Source organism: Bombus vosnesenskii, unplaced genomic scaffold (assembly GCF_011952255.1).
Source record: "Bombus vosnesenskii isolate JDL3184/JDL3185 unplaced genomic scaffold, Bvos_JDL3184-5_v1.1 scf7180000013285, whole genome shotgun sequence".
NCBI classification, from domain to species: Eukaryota; Metazoa; Arthropoda; class Insecta; order Hymenoptera; family Apidae; genus Bombus; species Bombus vosnesenskii.
Genome location: NW_022882938.1, coordinates 4,267,195 through 4,287,555, shown reverse-complemented (window position 1 = coordinate 4,287,555; position 20,361 = coordinate 4,267,195). Strand labels below are relative to the sequence as shown.

Below are 20,361 nucleotides of genomic sequence, written 5' to 3'. Positions count from 1 at the left end.
TATTCATATGTATCGTTAATTCTTGTTTGAGAAATTAAAGTAATACAGTTTAATAATAATACTAAAATTTGATGCAATGTATTCAATTTAAACTCCAAATACGTAGAGGGTGAATTATTTTGTAAAAGCTCGGACATACATAATTCACCGTAGCCTGAATGATGCACTTAACAAGAAATGTTGTCCCTTTATTACAACAAGAACACGATATATAATATCCTTTAAACTACGTTAAAACGTATCTCTTCGATTATGAAAGTGGTCTGAGAAAACGTCCATCTGCTTCCTGCTTTCATTACATTCTCGTAAAAACCTAAACTAAGTCAGAACGCAAAAAATATCCGCTGACCCACAAAGTACCATTTTCACGCCGGCAGTTCGTTTCTTGTCCTTTCACGAAGCTTTATTCCTCGTTCATTACGAAGATGACCTGATAATTTTGCGAAACGAAGGTCGAATGCGTGAATTGAACAGCCGAAAGAAGGTGTCTCGATACATCAAAACTGATTTACCTCGTACGGGAAGGACGCATCGCGAAGAGGGCGGAAGCGAGCCTTTTTCAGCGGAGAGCGACGTCCTTCTTACGTGCTCCGTAGCCAGTGTAATGGGCAAAAAATTGTACTTCATGGCGGCGGTCTAATGAGATTTTGAATTATGTTGTAGTTGCTCCACGCTCCTTGCCACCCCGGTCTCTCTCGATTCATCACCTCGACCCTCTCGCGCTTCTCTCTCCCCTTCCCATCTTCCTCGTGATTATACGCGACCAGATTACTGTGAAGCATGGTCGTGCTGCTTCTCTGGGTCTTCGTAAAAATTATTGTTAGTGCAGCGATGTAATTTTACAGGATTCACGAGTAAAATTTATAAGTTAGAGCGCTAATATCACGTCCTCTTAGAGCTTTGCTTTAAAATGGTAGGTGGATGCTCCATTTTTTAAATAAAATATTTACAGTTAAGTATTTAATATGTAACTATTTATTTAAATATACTACAGGATATTTAAATTTGATAATTGTCCTAAAGAAGTGAATTTTCACCGCAAAAAAGTCTTCTATTCTAAAAACTAACGAATGCACCGAAATCCTAGAGCCTCCGAATAATAAAACCCACGTTTCCTTTACCTCGTCAAACATATCCGAATTGCTAAGCGAAATCCAAATAACGAGATCCAACTACCAACCTTCGAAAGCTGATATAGTCTGCGAAATAGTTAGAAGGTACACAACATCGACCTCAAGCCCACGTCAATGGTTGTAAAAGAAAATTCCAAGAGGAATTCCAAGGACCTCTCTGGACGCCTCTTCGATTCGTCGTCGCTTCTAGTTCCGTGGCGATGCACCTGTCGCCGATACACGACGAAGGGAAGATGGGCTGAAATCGAATTCGTAATTCCGGCTGACGTGGCGAGAGGAAACAGCCGAGGCCTGGGTGACACGTGGGAAATCACAGTAACCAGTTCCATGTATTTCTTTCGTTTCGATCGGTTCGCGAATTTCTGGTGCCTCGTTGCCTCCCACCTTCTTCGTCTTCATCGCCCTTCGTGTTCATCCACGTTCGCGAGTCTGCATCGAGGTCACACGAAGCTTGTCGATACGATTTCTGGGTCGACGGAATTTCCCACGAGTAATCGAATCGCTGTCGACGGAACACGCGGCCGTGTTAACGATAATGGCTACCGATAGCTCGCAGACCTGCCGAGGTGTTATGTGCCATCGTGATATTTCTCAGACGACGAGGTGTCGAGAAGTTTATTAAAAATTACATTTACCAGCAGTGTCGGAGGGACGTGGTATGTTAGTAATGTACCAATGCTGGGTTTAACCCTGTCACGTCTCTCGGGTTTTCATCCGCGTTCGAGTTCTCCTATATTTTTAGAGATTTTTATGTTTTATGATTTATATACGGAAATGGTTGGCGCGTGATTGCATTCAAAAGATTTGAAGGATTGACAGAATGAAATATACACTGGCTCGCGAAAGTATTTCAAAAGTTTTATAACCATAATGTGTTGGGTATATAAAGCATTTTAAAGTTTCATTGGCACTGTAATGAGACACGACTATTATGACTACATTGGTCGAATTTGAAACAAATCTAGATTTTATATAGAAATTCTGAGATATTTATGGGAAACATATATTTGGTGAGAAATTAACATATGGTGTAAATAGTATTCGAAGCATATAATAATTGTTAAATTCAAGCAATGAAGCTCTTTTTAAAAGACCTACATCTTTGGATCCGACAGGTTGTTTTCATTTTCAATTATATTAAAATTCGTCCTTTCAATCATAATTTCGCAGTAAAATCAGAGAACCAACATAAATATACCTATCATAATTTTCTCCTGCGATCTTCAGACATAAACATTATTCTTCTTCGTTCAAAGCATCCTTCCCCTTCTTACGTTATAATAAATAGAACCAAAGAAACGAAAAAAATTCTTTTCAATTTCTTAAAAAGCCACAAACTCATTGTTTCTGCTACCAAAACCACGAATTGCCAAGTAATCCAAAACTCCCCAAGCTTCTATAGAATACCATACAAATCTCGTTCACGCTACGCTCAGATTATCCACCGGCTGCCACGAAAAAAAGAAAAAGAAAGAAAAAGAAAAACGAAGAAAGAAGGTCGTCCACTTTTTTTTACGAGACGTTTCATGCGGCAGAATAAAGAGAGGATGGAGGAGAAACGGGGACAGGCGCGTTCCCGTGGGCGAAAACGCGTCCACGCGCTCGTTCCCCGCGGTATATCGATATTCGCGACACGTAAACGGAATTAAATTTCCCGCCGTTGAAAATAAGGAATGTCTAAATGAAAATCGACATTCCGTCGGGGTGGCGGCGTGAAAGTGGATAGGGTAATCTCGATGACATAGTGGACTAAGAGGAGATTTCCAACACAGTGGAAATCAGGGTAGTCGTCTCCAATATATATTCGCACCCACCCTGGCGACGCAGGAAACGAAGGAGAGACACAGAGACACAGGCAGATACGGAGAGAGAAAGAGAGAGAGAGAGAGAGATCGAAGGAGGTTTGGTGATCACTCACACATTCCTAGGAATCCTTTCTGCGAGCATGTAGGTCACGCGACCTGTGCCGGATTCTGGGTCGTTGGAATTTCCTACAAGCAATCGAATAGACGACGAACGTGACACGATAATGGAGCGTCGAAGACGCTCGGAAACGTCAAGAGTACATCGATTACCGCAACGACGTCGTCGGATGTCCACGATGATGGTGTCTGGGAGAAGCTTGCAGATGTACGAGAGGATGTTGGGGTATAATCGACCTGGTCTCAGATTGAAACGTTTAAGACATTGTAATTTGGAACAGAATTGTGTTCTGAGGAATAGAAGAAATGGGAGGAAGATTGGAACGTTTACTAGATGGTAATTTAGAACAGAATTGCTTTTTAAGAAATTTTCGAATAATGTTGTTGTAAAATTACTTTTTAATCTTATTTGAGAAATAATCAATTCTTGAAATAGTATAAATGTTTCATACTGGATTTTACATAAAAACTAAGTCGCTTTATTTCAAATTAAATGATTTATCTTTTATTCAACGAAACGAATGATTCGTCATATGCTAGTATGTTTATTTGCTTTTGATAGAATTTACGAATATGCAGTGTGTTTGTTTCTTACTAATACTGTTATACGCTCGCTACACCTGTTACTATCTACGCTCGTTTCGATTAACGTTCGCTAGTTTTATTACATGTTATTTCACGAACAAATTTTCAATTAACAGGTAAACTGATTATTTGCACAAACAACCTGCTTCTCAATCTATTATTCTCACAATTATTCGCTTAACGTTAAACTTCTTTAATTGACCAAATAATGAACACAGCATTAATTGGAATACATCATTTATCAGGCAAGTTGGACGGACAATTAAAAAATATTTGATTAAGTATAATATTTCCAATTGGTGTTTATCTCAACTTAAACTGTCTCACATTTAAAACCATTATACTGATTCTATGTAAAAGAACAACGGAAATAATGAAATAGTGAACATCATAAATTAACATAATTCTAAACTGATTAAATTAATATATTCCTGAAACTTCGTCATTCAAAATCCACTCAAACCGCATTTAAACGCGAAAATTAGGGGAAGGAGGCACGCTGCAGCTATTTCGGTGTCGTAGTTTCGTGTACCAGTTAGAACAATCCAGGCAGATCGTCGCGAGGACTCGAAATATAAAGGAAATCCCGAGGCGGCTGAAGCTAGTCGGCGATTAGGCAGCATCGAGCTTGTCCACATTTCCATGCACATTGTCACGACCGAGTAGACGATAGAGTTTCCCCGCAGTTGGCACGCGGCTCTCTTATATACAAGCTAAAGCCAAGTGGGCCGAGAATTTAAGGCCGAATTAAGTTGATAGTCCTGGCTCGAAACCGCGTGCACATTCATGCATACGAATAACAGAAGAGAATTTATTTTCGTATGAAAAACTCTCGTACCAATGGCACGCAATTTTAGGTCATTGCTGCTGGTCGTTCTCCTCGCGAATAACTTGTCGAAAATCGTTGCAACGTTCCTTTACCCTCTTCTCCTCCTCTTCTATTCTATTTTCTTGTATATTACAACTTGCGTAACTCATAGAGAGGTTGTTCAGCTTTTTTTGCAAAGCAAGAGGCCTTGCCTTTGGTATTATGGCCAAATGCGACTGGTTTTGCATGTAGATTTTGAAACATCGATGTAGCGAGGAACGTTCGAGTCATCTATGTTTTAACATCTTAAAATTCAATCATGAACTTTGCACAGAATAATACAATTTATATATTGTGAGACACCATTAATGTTTCATACAAGAACGAAACTACTTTTCTGGTCCGACGAGAAAACGATCTAGAATGAATGATCCAGAAAATGAGCTATCTTACCCTCGTAGGAATTTTACCACCGGCTATCCTCTATGAAAATCATTTATTCCGTCGAGTAAATTTTGAATGAGAGAAATCCGCCACTACGACGTAGACGAAATGGCATTTCGCTGTCTCGCCAGCCGCCCCCTTTATTATGTGCACGATTTACTCTGGCGACAATTTTCATCCTTTTGTCACCTCCATCTTGAAAGCGAAGGACGCTTCCACGTGGATGTTAGGGACTGGAAGGTTCCTTTCCAGTCAGCGTAGAATTTGTTAAATTATTTGCCCTGTTTTGGTGTCATTGGTAAGAGAGTCTCTAATTTGAGAAATAGTCTGAGAAATTATATTTTACATCATAAGATACGTATGATACGGACGAAGCGATAGATTTATGAAAATATAACGGAACAGTCAAACCAATGAATTTATAGCTAATTTCACATATTCATCCAACACAAGTGTTTTACTTATGGCCAGCTATGTACTATGCGGATTTAAATTATAGATTTACTTGTTCTCTTCACGTTATATATTTTTTATATTTATCGCAACATATGAAATTATCGCGAGTAATAGATGAGATTTAAATTAGGTTTAGAGATTTGGATAAAACGAGGTTTTTAATTTAATTGCAAAGTATCAAGACGAATAGAGTTTTGAAGCCAACGCATTGTATTTTATCTACCGATGTTCATCTATGTGGAAATTTCGCTATATTTGTATCATATACTATAAATGTTTCTCATTCCTCGCATTCTAGCATTCTAAAGAAGACTTGAACTTTCTCTGTGATTCTTTATCAATTCTGCTTTGCAACCTCTTCCCTTGTTCATATTCTATTGCACCTTCTGCTTTGATATAGTACACTTAGGTGCAAAGTGCTCCTTTTAAGTGTCCGTATCCTTTCTCCGCGTTGTTCGCATGATATTCTGTTTTCCACGTCCTGTTTTCTACGATTTCGAGTCCCTTCTTGGAATTTCTCCCCTGTCTAGTGCCTTGATGTCCATAGTACATGGCATTTACCATAAGTAAACTCTGTCTTTTAAAAAGACGACATAAAATGAGCCGTGATATTATTGTAAATATTTGATGTGTACTCAAGGATTCGTAAAAAGTTTCCACAAAAAGCATATTTCGGTTTTTTAAATATAAATAAATATTATAATATCATGATGATGATGGTAGAAAACAGTAAACGGTATGTTAAAATCGTCATTACTAAACTACAAACATTTCCAGTTGAAGAGATGTGCAATTCCACGGAGAACCATATTTTCATAGCAGCGAATCAATTAAACGTTAAAACTGTTCTCACACGCTGAATACTCGAAACGTAGTTTCATCGCGCATAGTTAATTACAGCTTTCATTACCATCATTCCCAAGCATTCTTCAGAAGCATCTCGAACACCAAAGTCCCAACACCCTTGCTCTATCAGCTGTCAAGTACCTCGAGCCAAAACGCCAGCTCCAAAAATATTTCTCGTCGCGCTTCTATCCTACTTTCCCCATCACTGTATGTCTCACCCCACTCCTAAAAATTCAATTGCTAATTTAAAATTACAAAACAAACGACTACCCTTAAATCCTGCCTGCGAAACCTTGCGGCTTTCAATTTGTGCCACGATCCAATCCCCTTTTCGCAAACCTCCAGAAAAAGCAAACTTTGGCGATTGTTTCTGATTGGAAAAATTGTTAAACTATATTTTTCAGAGATTGGAAATCACGAAACCATGGGTTAGGGGTAAGAGGTTGAATACGCGTGGATAATGAAAATTTCATTAAATTAATAAAATAATTGTAAAAATTTCATTCTTCTTATTTTAACGATTCATTGTTAGCTGAGACAACGTCGATCGCTCATCGTCTGCATTCTCTGTAACACAATCGATCGTCGCGTAGAAACAGATCCAAGTATTAGTAGAAATAATCATCTTGTATCTATCTATTAAGCGGAATAAAAGTAAATAAAGAGAACAGAAGGACTGAGTTTGCAGTACAGTTGCAAAGTATGATTTTATTATTCATCGATTGCAGGTGCGGGAGCCGACGTCAGACGCGGCCGATATACTCCCCCGGGGGCTATTTAACAGCGCGGCCGAGGAACAGGGGATAAAGATCGACGATAGCTGCACCGGTATCACGCACACGAACACAAACACAGAAAGAGGCGGTCACACAGGCAGCAGGTAAGTTTAATATCTCCATGTAGCAAAGGTATACATTGTAACGCGGGGAGAAAGAGGAAGGAAGCCAAGATTATTGCTTCAATATTGCCCCAGTGTCAGGCGTCTGCGTAGCCTTCCGTTTCTCGACGCCTTTAGCTTCTCGAGTCTGTGACCACTCTTCTCGCACCAGCGTGAACCCGAGTTCCGATGGGATGGCGGTCCACCAGCTTCAGGGTAGTTTAAGTGCTCGAAGGTTTCAACGAGCTGCGTTTATTCAGAGTTAGAGGGTCAGTTTGTTATTCCTTTTCGAAATGGTCGACTTTCGTTTGTGCACTTTACGGGAGGATTTCGGGACGTTGGGTTTTTATTTTAGCGTTCGTTTCTGTTGGATGTTTGCAGATCTTTTTTAGGAAGTTTCTTTGGTAAAGCGAACATTTCACGTTTCTTAGACTTTTTACCAGGGTTATGTAAAATAGTCGACAGACGCTTGAGATAGTTTTGCCATTAAAAAAGATTAATTACGTTAATTAAATGAAGATTCTCAATGAGCACACTTCCTCTTCCTACATTTACATATACAACATTTTAATTTACATATTACCACGATGTTGTAAAAAGTTCCTCGATCGTTCTACCATTAAATAAGAAGATAGTTTGCAGCAGCATCTAAGAATTAGAGCGAAAATTACCACACAGATTCCAATAAGCACACTTTCCTTTTAAGAGATTACATTTTAATTTACGTATTACTAGAAAATTACAGAAAAGTTTCCCACATTGATTTGCTTCCATTAGCCGTTAATTGAACGCGACTATAGAAGCTTCTGATCAAAGAATGACCCGATTATCAAGTTTACCAAAAAGCTTTCAACTCGAAGTCCAAATCTGTTCGAACTCGTGTCGAATCCATCGCTAGCATCTTGCAGCTTGAATTCAAGTGGGCACGTGTGTGTACGATGGTCGCGCCGTTATTAAGTCATCTCTTACCAGTTATATCGTCTCTGGCGAGCTCTTACCCTCGCCTCTTTGAGTTTCTACCGTTTGGTTCGAATCAAGAAGCAGAATTCAAGCGACCTCGCGTCCAGACCGCGTATATTTTATCTACAAACCGGATTGCAGAAGTTATGTTCGACCTGAACGATTATCGGCACTTGGGAGATTGACGTTCATGCTTCAATTTGTCCGGCAAAGCTCTTTGTTGACCTTCCGCACTCTGTGCTTTTTCCTAACCCCTGGAACAGTAAATGCAAGTGCTGTTTGCACTGTTTAATCGGTATTGCGGTGCTGGGAATTTTCGTTTCCGAATAAACGTTCCAGCAAAGTGAATCGTCTTGGGGAATCCTTGCTATTGCTGTGATACGACTGTGGTCGCCCGTTGCGTTTTGCGATTGGGACATTCGGTTTACAGGAATTTCAATTTTATGGGGTGGAAAACTGCGATGAGAAATTGACACGATTAAGAATTTAACACCAGAATTGCTGGAATGGTGTATTTGTATTTTTCATAGGAATTTTATAGATTTACAATGCGTCTGTGTTTTACTCTTTTGAAGATTTGAATAACTTTCCATAAGATATTCAGATAAAGGCTTGTCCTCATTCTTTCGTTGTACTCTTCATTTTTATCTTGACTTTTTTGACACACATTTTATAATTTAGTCTCGGTAGTTCTTTAAAGCTTTGATTATTCTTCCTAATTTGTTTCTAATCAGAAAAGGAGGACAAAAGAGATTGGTTGTTCAATGATTGAAAATCGAACGTCTACGTGCATCTTCAGATTCATTTACCTTATCAATACAGTCACGATAGTTAAGACACATTATAGCCATAATATAATTTTTTAATATTTCGTATTACACGCATAATATATATTCCTAGAAGTGACATGTACATGCAAGTATACAGAAAAAGTTTATATAAATGTTCGAATTCTTTTGCGAGCTACAGTAATACACCCCCAATCCCTTCGATCTGCATAATCCCTAAGAATCTTTGAATCCTTTCCGAAAATAACGCCGGAACCCCTAAAATCCACATCGTTGGGTCGTCGTCAGAAAAACCATTGACCGTAGCCGTTGATGAATTAGCGGTGTTCGAACGAGAGCCAACAGGCAACAATCCCGCGGGCCAAGTCTCGGAGCATCGAGCGTCGTTTGCACGGTCTCTCCATTACGAGACACAAAGAAAATCCTGCAAAAAGACCGTGCTCGATTGGTGCACGGCTCTTTTCTGCCCTCATTGCGATCACCATCGAACGACGATGTTGGAGAGAGAACGAGAAGGTTGGTCGGTGCACTGGTGTACCATTCGGTAGAGGTGGATGGACGCAGAGAGGGTTGGAGAGGATGGATCAATCGTCGTTGCGGAAGTGCGTTGATTTAGCAATCAGAGCAATGAGAAAGGGGTAGTGCGGCGGAGTGAGGGGATAGTAGGGAGGCAGTGGGCCAGTGTAAACGCAGATGGAAAGATGAACAAGCAACAGGAAAGAGAGGAACGAAGGGTACACACGGAAGGATAGCATCAGGAGATTGGGGGAGGAGGGAAAAAGGACCGTGTGCCTCTAGTAATTACGGTCGGTACAGCGGAATCATTTGTTTGCGCATTGTTGCCGCAAAGCATTGTTGCGCAGCGGAACGTTCCACCACCATCGGCCATCATCCCCCACCGTTGGGGGCTCGATTCATTCGCTTCATTCGCTTCTCTGGTTGTTCGACTGGTCGGCCCTCGTACCAAGCTTCAAACGCATTGTACCCTTTACGGGCCGCCTTCTAGCAACGATAGTGCGCTATATATTATACATGGTATAGTATACACAGTATAGTATAGTAATATATATATATATATATTGATTAGACTGGTACGTATGTATGCATGTGCTCATGTGTGGCCAATGCTGCTGAGATCAACGCTGTAGAAGTTGGACCAGACGAATTCGACTGCGATGACAAATTAAGCGGGCGAAGCTGCGGCTAACTAGTCCGTTGAAACAGCCCGCTTCGATAAAGAGCGCTTCTGGTGCTGTTTTCTGACTACAGTTCCAGCAAATGACTTTGGTGTTGCTGGATGATGCGTATCGTATACTGTCTAGATGGTAGTGTGGATGTTAAGAGTTTGGGCGATGGTGTTAAGATAGACTGTTAGAGATCGTATGGGAATATAATTGTACAAAGGGCAAAGAAATTTAGTATTCTATTTCAAATCATGAAATTGCGACAGAGAATAATGTTACAACATAGTCGATCGTGAAACTAAAGAGATGACACTTTTAAAAATTGAGCCTTGATTTATATACAAATATAAAGCCATCAAGGGGCTGAAGAAGTACACTGCTATAAGCTCCAAGCATTTCATTCGATTAAAATATTTAGTTTATATATACGATACATACACCGCTATGATATTCAGTTTGCCGTATAAGGAGAAATATTTGAGCTAAAGGAAACGATAAATTATATCAACACGCATAATACGCACATAAAATTTATCTATGGTACTTTCGTAAGCCAGTAGAGAGTTTGGTGAATCGTAGTTGTATGATTGTATTACGTGCTCTTCCTCGTTTGAAAGAATGCAGAGAGTAAACCGTTTTTGATATGTTTTTCCAGCGACGCGTTTGGAGACGTTCCAAGCAGCAAGCATTTCGGTGTGAATTATATGAGACGTAGTCACTTCCTTCTGTGCCATCAAGCAAATGAGATTCCAGGGACAGGAGATAGAAAAAATGTTTCCAGGATCAGATCGTGTGCCTCTAATTTAATGAAATGCTGAAAGCTTCTGAGATTGCACTTTTATAGTCCCTTGATGATTTAAGGATTAACGTGTAGGAAATTTCAACTCCTCTTATCACGTCTTTCCTAAAACGTCAATGACACGAACCTCAAGAAAATAATTTCTTAATGAACAATAATTTCTTTATGAAGGCTATTCTATACCGACCAGTAGAGGAACGTATATATTTTGCAAAGATCGCAAAAGTATTTAAGCTGTCAATCATTCATCACATTAATAAATCTTAATATTCAGTGGAACCATCTTTAACGTTTATGTGTTAAAACGGCTACTCGTTTTATACTATACCTTTACTAGATACTTGCACATACTTATATAACAATATCTAAATTCTGGTATGTCTTCAGTGAATATCTATTGTAGTAACTTTCGTATTGATTTTCCGATTGCTTTCCAATTTTATCAATATAATCAGTCGTGTCTCCTTACAATACTAAAGAAATCTCAGAAAGTTTTTGCATGATACGCGTGATATATTTATAAAAATATTCCATGGTAAGTTTAATTTTTCTACGATCCGTGTACAAATTTTCCAGAGTCAAATATCTTCGTGAGATAGCCGTATCTCATAAATATTTTCCTATTCCTAGGAACCTAATCGTTTCGAGTGAAACGCCATAGAAAAAGGATAGAAAGTCACCAACTGAACATCGACGAATATTACAGCCGAATACCGAAAATATCCGGTCAACGATACGGCTTGCGAGTCTCTCCATTATTTCCGCGTCAGGTACGAGCCTTCACAGCCATATTAATTATCGAAGATGCCGACCAGACCTGGCGAAGCAATTTTCCCCTGAAACGGCTCGGCTGGCAGCGCCTATCGAGGCGTATCGATCCCGCGTCTCGAATATTCGATACCCCGCAATATTTCGTAATGGATATTCAATATTTACGATGGTGGACAAACGAACTGATCGACTGGCAGCAGAAAAAAAATCGCCAACGAGATCGCCAGCGTATGAAGTTCTGCAAATATTCTACGGGTAAAAGGGCGGCGCAAAACTCTCGGCCGTTGCCTCGAGATTGCTCGATTTCGTGACCGTTAAAAGGAAGCGTATCGTGAACCGGAATTTGCTTCCGAATTTCGTGATATTTCGGTGCACGAGGTGTCTGCAGTTTATCTTTTTTTCCTCTCTCTCTCTCTCTCTCTCCCTGTCTCTCTCTCTCTCTCTCTGTGAATATTCGTCACAGGATTGTTGAGGTTATGGATGAAATGGTAAACGATGCAAATGTGAAAAAATGGAAAAGGATTCATTTCAATGGGGAGGAACGTAAATGTCACGTAGAATAAAGTGAAAAGAGTTATAAATATCAGTTAACTTTTTTTCATTTTTAAGGCCATTATACGATACAGCTACTATCGTAAGTGTCCTCCAAATAATGGAAAAATGATATCTTGAAAAGCGTGACAATAGAATACAGACATCTTTACAGAGTTGATATTTTTAATTCCTATAACTTAATTTAATTAATTTTATTCTTTGTAAAGATTAAAACGCGATGCGATTGAAATATCAATGGAATAGCAAAGAATGAATTATTAAAGAGAACTGCAGACAACTTTCAATTAAACTCGTCTGAATGCTCAAAGTTAATTAAATAACGAGTATCCCTAAATTTCTCGTCAACCCTCTAAATCCAAATTCCGATCTCCGGCAAGGTGAAAGATTAGTTCAACAGGGCAACATAATTTAACAAGAAGTACAAATTAGATCGGAAGAACTAATCGAAGAAGTACGGCAGTAGCAGTTGCGAGGATAATAATTTGAGAAACTAAATAACAAAACGTAGATCCTCGGTAGAATTCCTCGTACCCGTATCAGTTCTATCCATCCAATTACCATCCGGAGAACTTGCACGAAACATCAAAACACATTCTCGTATCCGTTAAGCATCTCGCGCTCGTCTGTCTCGTTAAGGATCGAGCGGTGAAACTCTAGAAAGACGCGTGCTGCCAGGATCCGGCCGGAAATGCAAAGTTGTTGCCACGGCGTGCGAACTTGCACGAAATTAGCTTGGTCTAGTGGATGGAAGCGGGTCAAAGGTGAGTCTCCGAGGATGTATTAGCCGAAAATTCGGGCTGATTGAAGCGTATGCCGGCGTAACCCGCGTCTCGACGAAGCTTCATAGGGCGGAGCTCGAAATTTTCAAGCGAGTTTCGTGTTTGTACATTGTCTCTTTACATTTTGCTCTGTTCGTGGCTTCCAGCTACACGTGCACCCTCAAATGTCTTGAAAACTATTTTTAACGAAAGTTTAAGGTTTCAGTTTGTGTAGATCGCTATGTACGATATTCGACGTATCATCGTGTTGATAAAATATAACGATTGTTCTAAGACTTTTGTCTATAGATTCTAACCTGCAGGTTCTGTTTCATGAAGGATATACTCTTACGCTCTAAAGCCTTAGAGCATATCCTATTTTTTATAAAAATGTAATATTTCTTATAGATTATTTGATAGAATATTATTTGCTGGAATAGATGCCTTTTAAGCCTTTTAAGGTAAAAGAACCATCAAGTCAAAAGAGATTCAATTACAAGGATCGAAAGCTGAATTACTAATAAGAGGATGAAACATAAAAGTGGGTCTTTCATGGAAATCTTCGTGGAAGAGGAAGAGGATGTCTACGAAACTCATAAAACATGCAAGCATTGAAATTTAAATCGTCGCGCTTTATGGATTGTATGTTGCGTTATATGTTGCATGTGAAAGAGACGAAGACTTTTAGAGGCCATTACTATGGGTTCGTTGAAAATTTAATCCTGATAAAAAATGGACGCTCCCCTTGAGACTCTCTATAGCGGAGCACTTATCTCTTTGTATTTCCAAGTTTTTATGCTTTCCTTCCTTTTTTCTACGTTAGATAAATCGTTGGCAATCTTTCTGGTTTAGTCAAGGCGTTCTATTTGCACGATTTTTATCCGTTCGATTCCCTCCGCGAAAGTAGGACGACAATACTTGAAAATTCAAAGTTCCCTTCGACAGTGTTTATCGTTGGTTTTATGTATAATTTATGTGTTTGGTTCGGTGGGAAATTTATTCCGGCCGATTTCGAATCCAGATTTACCAACGAACGATGAGTGGACCGAGATCAAACGCGAATATTCCTTTCATTGCTCGCAATTTGTACAGCTGTCGATTTTCGTGCCAAATATCACCGACGATTCTCTCTTAACTTTCCGACCAAATCGCGAATTTTAAGTTAAACGATGTTCAACGACGCGTTCCGGTGAATTGCGACCCGGGTCGAAGTTTCGTTCGTTAAATTCCGCCCCGTCATGAAATGAATCTGGAAATATACTTCCTTGTTTCTCTTCTTGCGCTCTTCGCGACGCCCAACCATTCTCCTACTTCAAGTGTCTACTCTTCTGTTAACTTTGCCTAGAAGGTATTCTTCGAATTCATATAAACTTCTTCGTAATTACGATCCGTGGATCGTTATCCAATCCTTACAGATCGTATTCCGTCGATTCCTAAAAAGTATAAACTTTTGAATTACTCTAGAATCAACTAAGAATCAATAGGTTTCTAGATCCAATTGAGAATTTTCCATTTCCCAGAAAGTTTATTAAACCGGGCTATTCTACCTTCATTTCCAATAATTACGAGATAAGCAGAAAAATATCGGGAAAAAGAGACAATTCGGATATTTGTAATTCATCTGAGAATTCTCTGTTCTGACAAATTTGTAGTAAATCAGAATACCCAAGATAAGATTGTCTATATCTTTACTTGCAGCAATTACAAAATGAGCGGAAAAATCTCGAATAAAATCTTTATTATATTCGCATACCTGGAACGTTCCAATTTGCAGTTTTGCGTGACGATTGAAATAGATTCCGCTATTCTTATCGCACTATCGTTGGTATTCTTTCGAGATCGCAAGGAAACGCGAATCGAACGATTTTCTCCGTCGTGTAGCCACAAGATCTCTCGTGCGATCTAAGCACGCCATTACGCCGCCGGAAGGACGTTTAATCTCCGTGGCTCGAGCGTTTCAGCGTTTCCTAGAGGCGGACGAGAACCAAGACGATCCGTCGAGGATCTTTGCCAGCATTTACCGCGATTTTCTTCTCCGACCTCGCGACATCCCGTCTGATCTCCCTTGATCGTGCCCTTTACTTTCGAATCCGGACACCTGTTCGCAGTTATATTCGCCAAAAGAACGCCTCACGATCTTCTGTTACGAATTTTTTCCAGATAGAATTTTTTCAATGTAGGATCTTTCAAGATACGAGAAAGAAAATTGAACGAATCTGGCTTTTAGCCCAGTTCTAGGATAATGAACCTCTGAGTGTGGTTTTCATTTCATTTTTTGATGATTTAATTTCTTCAATGCTTTTTTATATTGCTTATTTATATTTTGAAGGAAATATTCTTAACTATCGAAAGCAAAAGAGGGAAGTTTGTTGCTAATGTTTTGTTTATAGAGGAAAATGGATGATTCATGTTTTACTTTTATTTTATAGTAAAAGGGTAGATGAACTTTAAGTGTGACGTTTCTGTACAAAGTTTTGCTCGAAATGTTATCGAGATTTGAAATTACTTTCTCGGATTTATATCTTCGTATGTAATTTCATCAAAAAATCCTCCAAAATTGCCATGGAAACAGACAGGTCTTCGTACATCTCTGAATAACTTTTAAAGAACTTCTACATCGATAGTCGCAAACCAGTGATGGACAATGAGAGTCCAACTAATAATAATCGACGAAGGGAAGAACATAAAACGGTATTTCATCAAAATTCATGTATCGAACGAGACATTCAATTAGTGTCCATTAAGAAGCGGAAGATTTGATAAAACTACGAAACAACTTAAAATGAAATAGAATGAAAAGTAGGCTTCTGGTAGAAGCCACGTCTACGAAGAGGATTTCTTACGCTTGTACAGGAATCTAATGAACTCTCAGGCTGTCTCATTGCCTGCTGTCGCGCGAACTCGTGCACGAACAGTGGAATAGATATCGGAATAGAATTTTCCTTCCGCTACCAGCAGCTTGGACTCTGAAAATTGCTTGTCAGCTGTCGCGATCGTTGGTTCTCGTTTTTCATTGGCTAAATCACCCGATTCTTTTCCTCTTATTCGGCCATGCTTGCAAATTGACGTTGTCTTTCTCTGTGAATGCGATTCTAATAGCTTTCTGATAGGAATAAATGTTTGATCGTTAAATTGGTGGAATGTACGGTGCGTTTGGAGTTTAGGAAGATTTTAGGATCGATATTAAAAAATTAGAGAATGTTGAAGATCTACTTGACGCTTAAGAAATTTAAATCTTAATTTCTTCGTTCCCTTTTTAATGTTAAATCTTAGCATGTTAGGTCAATCTACTTTAAATGCTACTAGCACAATTTTTGAAGAGATTCTCTTCAGCTACTAATCTTTATCTTTAAAACGATCTCGCCTTTGAGGATTCTCTAATCTTACATTCACGTCACATGTTCTGCCCCTTGCATTAAACAAGAAATTAAGAGCAAGGAAAAAGGAAAGAAAAGTAAAAAAAGCAAGGAAAACGAGCTTTATCTTGTTCTTTTTTGCGCAGACCTTTAGGTTTAATCGTGAGACATCTGGAGTGTCTTTTTTGCGTGTCCTCCTCGTTACCAGAAACACCATTCTCATTGTAATGTTACAAATAGCCTGACACCCGACGCTGCTTTAAAACTTTTTATCAAACGTTGAAACATTGTTTACCTTTTCTGACATGCACAACCGCTGTTTTTAAATGTTTCCATTACCCTGGACCACAGTCATATAGAAGATTGGTAATTAGTTTTTTATTTTCAGCTATGAAGATGGAAAGATGCAGGTTTGAAATATAATATATACAAGTTATTTTCGGTATTTATGACTTTGTATAGAAATTTCCTCTATTCATCTGCAGGGAAATAAAATCATATCGCTTATAACGACGATAATTACTAAAAGAAAAACTAAAATGAAATTAAACCAAAATTTTTGTTCCTATATACTCTGTTCTTTTCTTCTTCTTATTCTTATATAATCTAAATTTCCCTTACGTTCTTACAAAAAAAAAAGATTACGATTCATATCACAATCATATTCATATAAAATCGTCTTTAAAAGCAATTTTCTCCGCACAGCATCCACCAATCAATAAGATACGTTTGATCGTCGTCGTAAAGTGGCCGATCCGCCATCGACAGGATTCAAATCAGTCTGAGATCGCAGCTCATTAAAGAAACACAAAAAGACGCAGACGTTCGTGTTTTCCATTCAATGTTTCCATTCAAGCGATCGCACCTGTAGCTCCCCGTCGCCATTTCTAGTATTTGCTAGAAAGAAAGGTCGATGAAAGTTTCACGACACCAAAATTGTTTCCGCAGAAAGAAATAATTAAATGCATGGCTATCGAGAAGCGCGAGGAGTAATTGGTCGAAGCGACGAACAAGATCGAGTTCTCGATCGACTTCCGAATGGCGATCGTGAAACTTTTACGAGCCGTAAGCGGCAAGTAACTGGAATCCTCCTGACACCTGTTAAAGAACCTACATATTATAGTTATCTACTATAGTTCTCTTGTCTGATGCAAATCTATGAAACGATCAAACTTTTTATTAGAGTCTTTTATCGCTCCCGAATAATTTGTCGTATTAATTATTCGGAAGTCGATTTATTGAGGCCGTGAAATAATGATGAGTAGCGCTACTCGTTGAGTGACCGCTGTTCTACTGGGAGACTCTACAGGAAACCTTCTCCATGTTCTATATTCTATCTAAATTCTACATCTATTTAAAAATTGTTCTACTTTATAGAATTTTTTAATCCTCCTGCGACCCCTTTCATTATGCCGTGAGAGCAGAGAAATTAGATCTTCCCAAGAAGGAAAAGAGAAAGAATGCATGAAAAATATAAAGATACGAGAACTACCTACAATATAGGTTCTGTCTGAAATCCATCAAATCATCTAATTTGAAATCATGGAATATCCGTGTATTGACGTCCAGAAAAAGATCAAAGTCTATCTTTTGCGACCACACAAAGTTCAAGTTTCGTTTCAAGCCTATTTAATAACAAACTAATAATTTTCGTCACCTCTCAGGCCCGTTCGACGCTTGTTAAAGCGCCGGAAGTTATCGCCATGTCTCGCCAAATCCATACACCGCTTCTCTTCTCTGGTGCAAATCGATGGAACGAGTCAACTCCCAGGTCAATTATCGTGCGACGTAGCCTGCTGGTTTTCGGAAACCAACCTCTTCGACTTCATTTCCCGTCCTCAGCCGCATTGAAATCGTCTCGAAGGCTACCTAACGCTTCCACGTTGCGGCAGGATGGTCTTTCTCGCGGCTCTGAAAGCCGTGGAACAATGTTACCGGATGCAGATGAGACTCGATTCCCTCCAGACCGCCCCGACCTCTTCCTTCTTGATCCCGGGGATCGAGCGGAATTTCTCAGAGACGTAAGTGAGATCTCGCTTTCAGACATCCAGCCCGTTTTGGTCGCCGTCGTCCTTGACTCCTCTCGCTTCTACCTCATTCGGCATGGTTCGATTTCTTGTCACAGGGAAATGAGGTTCTGAATGGATGCCGGTTCGTATTCAAGTCTACGTTTCTTGCTATTTGAGACTCGTCTTTCTTGTTCGGGAAATTTCAGCCTGATGAGCTGGTAGACATTCTTCTACTTTCGGTATCTTGCCTTTTGCTTTTCAATCTTTCGCTGCTTCTTTCGACTAACGGATGCTCGATCTAAGCTTTGGGTTCTACATATTTTCCTATTCATTTTCTTTCTTGTTCTAGGCATCGATTTTGGAACGAAAAATTATCGTACCTGACAATCACGTATGTAATCGTATGACTTTATTTGATCCACCGTAGACGAAACGGATAAGTTTCTTTCGAATTTGCAAATTGTTATTACCATTATAACAAATTGTTGCAAACTATTATTATTTTTATTGTAAGAAGTTACAAACGTTTGACTGAACCAATGATTGTATAATGTATTAGAAACGTCTAGGAATATTTCAATATATTTTTGAGATATTTCTTTGAGCATCTAAAACGTTACAAAAATTAGAATATTATATGTCTTGGTGCATTTATGAAGAGCTAATGGTACATTTATCTTCTATTAATGTAATACATCAGAACGATAAATTTATCATCGAAGCAAACAGGACAAATAAGCGTCGTTTCACATGTATTCGTATCTTTGCTCAAAATAAAACGCCATTCAAAAAATTTCAAACTTATCAGTCCACGCTTCAACAACCTATTCCGAACTTTCTCTAAATTCAATACCCCTATTTGCTTTGCAATTTTTCCCATATTTTCTGATCGCGGAGCACAGTTTTGCTACTTTTCTACCAGTTTCCACCGTCGCTTGTCCGCGCTGGCAGAAAACTTTCCAACGCCCAACCGCCTCTTTCTTTTTCTCTTTTTCTGAATGCAGAATTTCTTGCCACCGCACCGGTCGCTTCATCGGCTCCATTCTCCATTCAGTGTCACCGTTTGCCTAACGGTGCATCGTGGCTCGCTTTATCGCAGCGTCGAACCGGAAGTCCGCGGTCGAACAGCCACCAAGCTTCGATCGTCGGTTTCGCGGTCAGGTCTCGATGGTCCATCGACCTCTTTGTTGCAATTTTTCCTCCTGTCGTTGATTTACTTGATTATAAGTTAGTGTCGCGAAAAATTCACGCTGCTTACGGTCAACCGTGTACCTTTTTTCTAAAATTTCCACCAATTTCGGTTTCTTTCTCTTTTCTCGATGCAACCTTGAACTTGGTTTCTCATTAGAAAAAAGAGGGAGGCCAGCGTTTCAGTGGAAAATCCTGTGATAGTTTCTTTGGAAAGGGAGATCTCGCGCTGTTTTCCTTCATTTTATCTCATTATTAGTAAACTTGAAATTCTCTTGTGAGAAAGAACTTTCTCCGCGTTTTACACAGCTATCTTCTATTACAGAATTTCGTTTGTTTTATTATTCTACCCTTAATTAATTAATTCTGTGAATTGGAGTTCTAGTTGAAGGATTGTAGATCGCAAAGAGGATGAGTTTTGGAAGATGAAATACTTTTTTAAAGAAGGAAACGCTAATTATCTTAGCTAACTAAAATTTCCTAATTTCGAAAGGTCTTCCATCTTTCATTTTAAATTCTCGCCTTATTTTACATCTCACGAATTTGGCTAAGTGTGAGAGGAGGGAATCGATTAGATTCGAATATGTGATCGAATAGCAACAAGACTTTATAGCGCAAGATCCGCTAACTGGAGGTGGAAAATACCAAAGAAAGAAAGAATTAGTTCCACTAATTTATCGATATAAATATTAAATTCTACTATATGAAATTTTTAATTACCAACACTCATATACACTTGTAAATGTCAAAAAATTCAAATCGTACATCGGAACGAAAATTCTACGCTTTAAAATATAATAATACAAAAAAATAATTTTCAAAGGTGAAAAAATATTTACCGAAAGAAAATACGTTACGAATAATAAATAATTTAACGATCGTTGCAAATATTAAATTTCGTGATTTTATCAATGCATGACAC

General features: G+C 38.9%; 1 protein-coding gene across 2 annotated transcripts in view; it reads left to right on the top strand.

Moving 5' to 3' along the window:
* The window catches only part of LOC117232311 (bifunctional heparan sulfate N-deacetylase/N-sulfotransferase), a 368,371-nt gene that overhangs the window by 105,771 nt on the left and 242,239 nt on the right, over positions 1–20,361 (top strand). For both annotated transcript variants that reach the window (XM_033491639.1, XM_033491638.1), the window contains exon 3: positions 6,923–7,074. The gene's annotated coding sequence lies outside the window, so the exon portion shown is untranslated. The remainder of the gene's footprint in view (positions 1–6,922; positions 7,075–20,361) is intronic.